This window comes from Colobus angolensis, unplaced genomic scaffold (genome assembly GCF_000951035.1).
Source record: "Colobus angolensis palliatus isolate OR3802 unplaced genomic scaffold, Cang.pa_1.0 Scaffold180, whole genome shotgun sequence".
NCBI lineage: Eukaryota > Metazoa > Chordata > Mammalia > Primates > Cercopithecidae > Colobus > Colobus angolensis.
The window spans coordinates 2,323,286-2,323,641 of record NW_012114933.1 but is presented as its reverse complement, the minus strand read 5'-3'; positions in this window follow the sequence as shown (position 1 = coordinate 2,323,641).

Below are 356 nucleotides of genomic sequence, written 5' to 3'. Positions count from 1 at the left end.
CAAAGATCAAAAGAGACAAAGAAGACCATTACATAATGGTAAAGGGATCAATTCAACAAGAAGAGCTAACTATCCTAAATATATATGCACCCAATGCATCAGCACCCAGATTCATAAAGCAAGTCATTAGAGACTTACAAAGAGACTTAGACTCCCATACAATAATAATGAGAGACTTCAACACCCCACTGTCAACATTAGACAGATCTACAAGACAGAAAGGTAATAAGAATATCCAGGAATTGAACTCAAGTCTGCACCAAGTGGACCTAATAGACATCTACAGAACTCTCCACCCAAAATCAACAGAATATACATTCTTCTCAGCACCACATCACACTTATTCCAAAATTGAC